Raw genomic sequence first — 7,069 nt, 5'->3', positions numbered from 1 at the left:
CATTTTATGTTGCCTTTTCATTTTTGGTGCAAATTTTATCCATTTATGTTTTACTCGAAAGATTTTGAAATGAAGCAATTAACGCGTTTAGAAATTGCTTTATAATCTTTTCCTTGCCTAAGGAAAGAATGGAATACTCTGCATAAACATGCTTGCTGATTTTTATATTGAGCCTTTTAAATATAGGATTATTTAAGTATACCTATTCGTCTAAATAACCACGTTATCTTCAGAGGTGTCATTTACTTTATATTAATCGCATCTGATCTGACTTGGTTTTGGACCTTTGTGTGGAGCGTAACTGGAAATGGTATTAGGAAAATAAATGTTGAGGTGGAAAATAAAACTACTGGTTACAAGTATTTGCAGCTATTTTAGTGGTGAATGTTCTCGCAGGCTATTGGATAGTATGCAGTATGGGTGGCATGGTAGCACAGTGGTTAGGACTGTAGCTTCACAGTGTCTGTGTGGGTTTCCTCTGGGTGTTCCGGTTTCCTCCCACATTCTCTCCACGTCTGTGTGGGTTTCCTCTGGGTGCTCCGGTTTCCTCCCACAAGTCCCGAAAGACATGATGTTGGGAAAATTGGACATTCTAAATTCGCCCTCGGTGTACCCGAACAGGCACCGGCGTGTGGCGATCAGGGGCTTTTCACAGTAACTTCATTGCAGTGTTAATGTGAGCCTACTTTGTGACAATAATAAAGATTATTATTAATGGCTGAGTTTAGGTCTACCTGGGAAGCTAAAGCAAGTTTTTGATGGGGTAAACCTTAAGCTTGAAAGCTGACGGGAATATTTGATTGATATGGAGTTGAATAGAATGGGCCAATATTGCCTCGAGTTTACAAAAACAAGAGGTGATATTATTGAAAGGTTCAAAATTCTTGCAGGGAAGATGCAGAGTATAGAACTAGGGGCCTTAGGATAAAAGGTCATTTAAGTCCAAGGAGGAGACAATTCTTCACTCAAAAGATTGAGGGTCTTTGAAAATTCCTACCCTAGAGATCATTTGATTTGCTCTGTGTTGTTTAGGCACACCTTTTAAGATCAGTAAATTTTAGGACACTAAAGAAGTCTGGGAATATGGGGGAAGTTTTATTTGCCGAGTGAAATTTGGTTTTGTATGGTTTAGTGGTGCAGAAATGGTATCCTGTTTTATATGTGAAGGAAGCTCACTCACTTGGGGCCAAAACATCAGGTCATTGCCAAACATGACTCTTCTGGTAACCTCAATAATATAAAATGCAATAGGATGAAAGGTTTGCAACCCAAGACCGAGATGTGAACTGCGTCAGTGTGTTGCAATTCTTGACAAATTTTGACCTTGCTACCTTAAACCCTTCTGTAAATATATTTTAGATGATAGTTCCGATTCCGAATTGAGCTGCAGAATGGGATGGTGTATTTGCAAATCTATTTTACTGTGCCTTTTATAACCTGTGTTTACAGGCATGCAAAACAATGATGTAAATTGTATTGATATATGATTGAATTGGTTGTGATTCATATCTTGTAGGGACTGCTAATGAAACCAAGTTTGCTGAACACTTGCTGAAGGGCCTGTACTGTTCTATGTTCTACATGAAAAGGATGGGAATAGAGGGATACGGACCCCGGAAGTGTAGAAGATTTTAGTTTAGACGGGCAGCATGGTCGGCGCAGGCTTGGAGGGCCGAAGGGCCTGTTTCTGTGCTGTACTTTTCTTTGTTCTTTGTAACCTTTCAAATATCCGAAAAACACGAATTGGGAGACTTCAGAGTGGCTACGACTTCATTTTTCAATGATCTCTTGCTCAAATAGCTGAATTCTTACCGATGGGACTTGTAACTGCATTAAAATAATACACAGGAATTTTACTGCATTATAGGTTCACTAAGGCTTGGTGTCAAGTTGCTACAATTATTTAAGACTTTAATCCGGATGATTTTAAGTCTTGTCTCTGATGCACAGTTGCCTGGCCATCTGTTGACTCTACTTGGGAGCACCCACTGATGCTGCATATTAAACTAAATATTAGTGTCAAAGTCTATGTAAAAATTAGTCCTTACTGGGGAGTAAAAGGGAAAACGTGTAGCATGCTCTCTTTTGAACTGAGCAGAAAATGTGGCGAATCCCATCCGTGGAATTCTAGCCATTGCTACCAACCAACATCGGGGGGAAATTCAATGAGTTAAGTTTTCAGTGGGCTAACTGATTTCCTTTCAAAAGAATGAAGTGATGGAGCTCACTCAGCAGATTTAAATTGATCAGGGCCATATCTAGCTGAAACGGGTTTAGGGCAAGGGGGAATAAATAATGTGGTTAGCCAGCCCTTTGTCAGTTTTGCATAGGTTCTGCTTTTTGCTACAATTGATCTTTCTAGTTATTTTAGATTTTAAAAAAAAATAAAGTTGTAAATATTTATATTCATCCTATATAATTTAGTTCTTTGGTTGAAGTCATGTAACTTTGACTATTACGATATCACAATATCTGGGTGGAGAAATTTGCCATTAAACCAATCTATGGGCTCTATCCAATGGGTGAGATCTTCTAGCTGTTCATGCCGGTGGGATCTTCCAGCCCCCCCCCCCCCCCCCCCCCCCCACCGCAATGGCACAACCTTGCTGCGGATTTCCTGATGGTGTGGGGTGGATTCAATGTGAGATCCTACCACCAGCCAATGGTGGGGCTGTCTCCTGCCATTGAGAAACACGCCCCGGGGAGATCAGATAATCTCTCCCGAGAGGAGCAACGTCTGGGCATTACTAACTTGTTTATCAGACTGCAATATTTCGGTAATTTTATTGCAGGTTTGAAAAATGTGAACTTGGTGCAGTGCTTTCCCTGAGAATATCCATCATGTTTGAGTTATTGTTTGTTGTAAGTAAGTACAGTTTAAAAAGCTGCACTGTTACATGCATTTAATAAGCCCAATTATGATAGCTTTGTGAGATTATGGAGAGGATATGGATCACATCCCCCAACGTAGTCTCCTTTTAATCCCCCTACTTAAGCCACCTTTATTTGGCTAGTTAGACCATTCTTTACCCCCTCTTCGATGCGGCAGAACGTTGTTGCTTGGGTAGATTGTTTAATAACTGAGGCCATTGCAGGCTGCTGCATATTGTGCCCAAACATAGCTTGACAAGATGCTGCCTGTATCTTAATTTATACACATCTCCAGGGATATATCAGGCTGGATTCCGCATGTGTTATCCAGGCTTGGCACTTGCATGCTTTGATGGCCGTTCCTATGGTTCAGAGTCCCCAGATGCTAATGGGTGCAAAGTTGAACTTCAGCCAAAAGTGGTGCTAAAAACATTAGCCTCTATCTCTACTTGTTCAGGGGCCAAGTTTGATTAGGAACCACTGAAGTAGTAAGAAACCAATCCAAAAAAACATTTCAGTGGAGGTTTAATAATTCTAAAGAGTGGTTCGTCATAATGCTGAAATTTAAATTTGCAGATCATGAAGTTTAAGGGTATAATTTCCTACATTGCAACAGTAACTGCACTTCAAAAGTAACCAATTGGCTGTAAAGCAAGTTAGGATGTCTCGAAGTTGTGAAAGTCACTATAGAAATGAAGGTAATTTTTCTTTTAATTGTTTTGACTGTTTTCACCAAGTCTGTTCTTAATTAGCATGAGATCTGGTAATTTCTATTTTAGTGAAAAATGCAGAGTCCTTGCGATGGATGAGACGTTGTGATCATTTTTGTTGATTTTTTTTTAAAAGGAAACCAAAGGAAATTAATTTTGACATTCTTAAGACCAGATATACCGAGCTGTTTTGTAAATGGCTGGGGATATTTTAAATGCTGTAAACAAGATTTTCCAGAGGTTTTGTGATGCTTCTTTCTATTGAACAAATGTTCAGATGGAATTTAATTTCATCTTGATGTTGAACAAAATAAGGTTAGAGCTCGAGTAATTAAATTTTTTTTAAAATTTGAAAATGTCAGTTCTGTTTATAAGAATAAACTCACAGAAATCCCTTGTGATTTTGGCAAACAATGTCGAGATGAAAAAGATGTAATGCATTTTAGTCCCAAGTTGTTATTCACAAATGTGTTTTTCACTTTTGTATCTCTCAGCTTGAAGCTCAGTCAATTTCACTAGGATGCACATTTTTTATTGTAATTTAGTCTTTTTCTTAGCCTGCATAATAATTAGACGCATAAATGACCACAGCATCTTCCATAAAGAGTAACTGGTTTTGCAGAAGTTTCAAAGCCCCTTTTCAACCTGTTGCAACCCCCAACATTTTGCTTTTCGTTCCTTGTAATTGTGATTTGAATTTTAAAGTTTGTTAAAATAAATTTAGAGTACCCAATTCTTTTTTTCTCCCAATTAAGGGGCAATTTAATAATCTTTATTGCCACAAGTAGGCTTACATTACAATGAAGTTACTGTGAAAAGCCCCTAGTCGCCACATTCCGGCGCCTGTTCGGGTTCACCGAGGAAGAATTCAGGATGTCCAATTACCTAACAGCGCGTCTTTCGGGACTTGTGGGAGGAAACCAGAGCACCCGGAGGAAACTCGCGCAGACACGGGGAGAACATGCAGACTTCACACAGATGGTGACTCAGCCGGGAATCGAACCTGGGACCCTGGAGCTGTGAAGCCTCAGTGCTAACCACTGTGCTACCGGCTACCGTGCTGCTCATGGATGACCAAGTACCTACCCTGCACACCTTTGGGTTGTGGAGGTGAGACCCACGCAGACACTGGGTGCAAACTCAACACACAATGAACCGGAATCGAACTTGGGTCCTCAGTGTCATGAGGCAGCAGTGCTAGCCACTGCACCACCGTTCCACCCAGAATTGAAAAGTTTTATAGTTGAACTTCCAAGCATGATTTTTCCACAGTAGTTGCATGTTCTTGATTATTTCACTTCATTCCCTTGCCCTTCTGTTGCATTATTGGTCTCGATTTACATACAATCTTGTGCAACATTGACTTCTAATTTATTTCTACAGAGTGAAAATTCTAGACTTAATAAAAATAGGCCAACATTTTGTTTAAGGACCCTCTGGCACTATAGACCCAAATAAAATCTGAATCGTACAAAATTGAATCTCCTAGGGGAGCTGGTTTCAAATGATCTTATGCTTTGATTGATGGTGATTGAGTTACTCCTAATATTTATATTTGTTGCTGTAGTTTCCCTAAATGTGTGGAAAGCTCAAATGCCAGGAATATATTAAATCAAAGTTAATGGTATTCTATTATAGTGAATGTTTTTTAAAAATGCAGCATGGATGAAAGACATGCAACTTACTTTTCTGCTCCCTGCTAACCTCTCAAAGATATTTTGCCAAACTCTTTTCAAAATGACTATTTATTATTTCTCAATCCAAGTCTTCCTCTGTTTATATATCGGGCTCTTGGTTTTTTTTATAAGTTAAGCCAAATCTGTTGGTCATCTCTCCTCCAATGGAAGCAGTTTCATTATTTAAAATCATTCTTCATAACAATAGTTTCCCCTCCCTAGCGAATCTGCATGCATTCTATGACATTAATGATATTTATATGGTTACAGCAAAAATGGCACTTGCTAATGTTTTACTACTTCACTCTGAAGCTTGCTGCCCCCAATTTCAATACCCCAAATTCTATCGGGCAGGATATGGCTTTATTTACCTGCAATTACACTCTCCAGGAGCTCTGGTTCCCTCTGTTCATGCACATCTGTCGATGCCTTTACTTTGAGTGTATACTCGCGTGAGTGAATTCCTCGTGGTTTTATCCTTCCAGAAAGCATTACTTTGCACTCATCCACAGAAAAATGCATCTGTCACCTACCTTGTGTTTTCCTGAAGTATTGTAAACACCTCACTTTTTGCCAAGACTTCTCCTTTGGTGTACCATAGAATAGAACCATAGAATCCCAGAAAAAGGCCATTCAGCCCCAAGAGTCTGCACTGACCCTCTGAAAGATCTTACCTAGGCCCACTCCCCTGCCCTAGCTCCGTAATGCCACCTAACCCGGAAATATTTGGACATTTAAGGGGTAATTTTAGCAAGGCCGATCCACCTAACCTGTACATCATTAGACTGTGGGAGGAAATCAGCACGCCCGGAGGAAACACACGGGGAAAGTAGACTCCAAACACAGTCACCCAAGGCGCGAATTGAACAGTGTCACTGCACTAACCACTGTGCCACCTGGCAGAATGTAGTCCGAACATCACCTGTAGACTTTGAGCAGTATTTTCACCCCCTCGACATGTTTGCTGGCAGCAGAGGCAGCTCACCATTGGCGGAATCTTCTGGCCAAGGCATTTTGTATGGCTTGCTCGCCCTGCTACCAGGAAACCCGCCATCGGCGGGGGTCGCCTTTGGTGGGACCGAAAGATCTCACCCACTCTTTACTCAGCTTAAGAGTGAGTCTGACCGTAACCTCTGATATGGACCATATGTAACGCTTTTTTTTCTGTTTCCTTGCCATCAAACGGCTTTCTAATTAGGCTGACGCTCTGTTAATAGCACATTCTGCGTTTCCTTTAACAAGCCTCTGAAGAGACGTGTATATTTGTTCTTTGCTAATGACGGGTGTTAATTTATTTCTTTTTTTGTATACACGGGGAGGGGGGGGGGTTGTTCTTTTCTTAGTATTTTTTGTTATTGATATTTTGTGAAAATTTGAATAAAAATTATTTTAAAAAAAACAAGCCTCTTGTGCGATACCTTTCCAAATGTTTCTGAAAATCCGTTTATGCTATTTACTGGCATTCCTTTTATCTATAGAATTGATCACTTATTCAAAAAAGCTATTGGTCAAACACGACTTGCCTTTAACAAGATGAATCTGGCCGTTGTTGATTAACCCATGCATTTTTACATCCTGACTAACTTTATCTTGAACTATGGATTTTACAGATTTGAAGAACTTGCAAACAATTGACTTTAGATTATACATAACCACTTTATTTTGTTCTTCTCTTAAACAGAGTTATATTGGTGACTGAGCGGTCCCACTGTGCTCTTTGAGATTAGAAAAATTGTGGTGAAAGCATCTGTTTATCTTTTGGCATCTTTCAGTAGTCCAGGAATGATGCCATCGTAGCTTATCGATCTTGAG

The 7,069-nt window shown here is 39.9% G+C and overlaps 1 long non-coding RNA gene across 1 annotated transcript in view; it reads left to right on the top strand.

Moving 5' to 3' along the window:
• Positions 1–2,604: 2,604 nt before the first annotated feature.
• Positions 2,605–7,069, top strand: part of LOC119955114 — an 85,878-nt gene continuing 81,413 nt past the window's right edge. Inside the window, exon 1 of the long non-coding RNA XR_005458386.1 lies at positions 2,605–3,569. This is a non-coding gene — a long non-coding RNA (uncharacterized LOC119955114). The remainder of the gene's footprint in view (positions 3,570–7,069) is intronic.

The sequence above is a fragment of the Scyliorhinus canicula genome, chromosome 20 (assembly GCF_902713615.1).
Source record: "Scyliorhinus canicula chromosome 20, sScyCan1.1, whole genome shotgun sequence".
NCBI classification, from domain to species: domain Eukaryota; kingdom Metazoa; phylum Chordata; class Chondrichthyes; order Carcharhiniformes; family Scyliorhinidae; genus Scyliorhinus; species Scyliorhinus canicula.
This window is presented reverse-complemented; position numbering and strand designations above follow the sequence as displayed.